This window comes from Mytilus galloprovincialis, chromosome 2, assembly GCF_965363235.1.
Source record: "Mytilus galloprovincialis chromosome 2, xbMytGall1.hap1.1, whole genome shotgun sequence".
Lineage (NCBI taxonomy): Eukaryota > Metazoa > Mollusca > Bivalvia > Mytilida > Mytilidae > Mytilus > Mytilus galloprovincialis.
In genome coordinates this window covers 96,661,909-96,662,273 of record NC_134839.1, presented here as the reverse complement: position 1 = coordinate 96,662,273, position 365 = coordinate 96,661,909, and positions in this window count along the sequence as shown.

Genomic DNA, 365 nt, shown 5'->3' with positions numbered 1-365 from the left:
AAAGATGAAAAAGTGACAGTTACATGATTAGGGTCAATTTTCACTGACAATAAAGTTTTACTATATATATATCTTTAACAACATTATAAAACACATAACTAACACCAAGTTTTCTTAATTTATAAAATAAGCCTTCATGCCAAACTTTATCAAAGGCTTTTTTGAAATCAATAAAGCAGGTATACAAGTATAAGATAAAATACAAAGGTAACAAAGAAACAGGCCGGTAACAACCGTTGCCGGATAGTTTTTCTGCACGAGTAGTCAGGTCAAGGTCCGAGGCGATAGCCGAGGACCTTGACTTGACTACAAGTGCAGAAAAACTATTCGGCTGGTTGTAACCGGCCTGTTTCTTTTGTTACTTT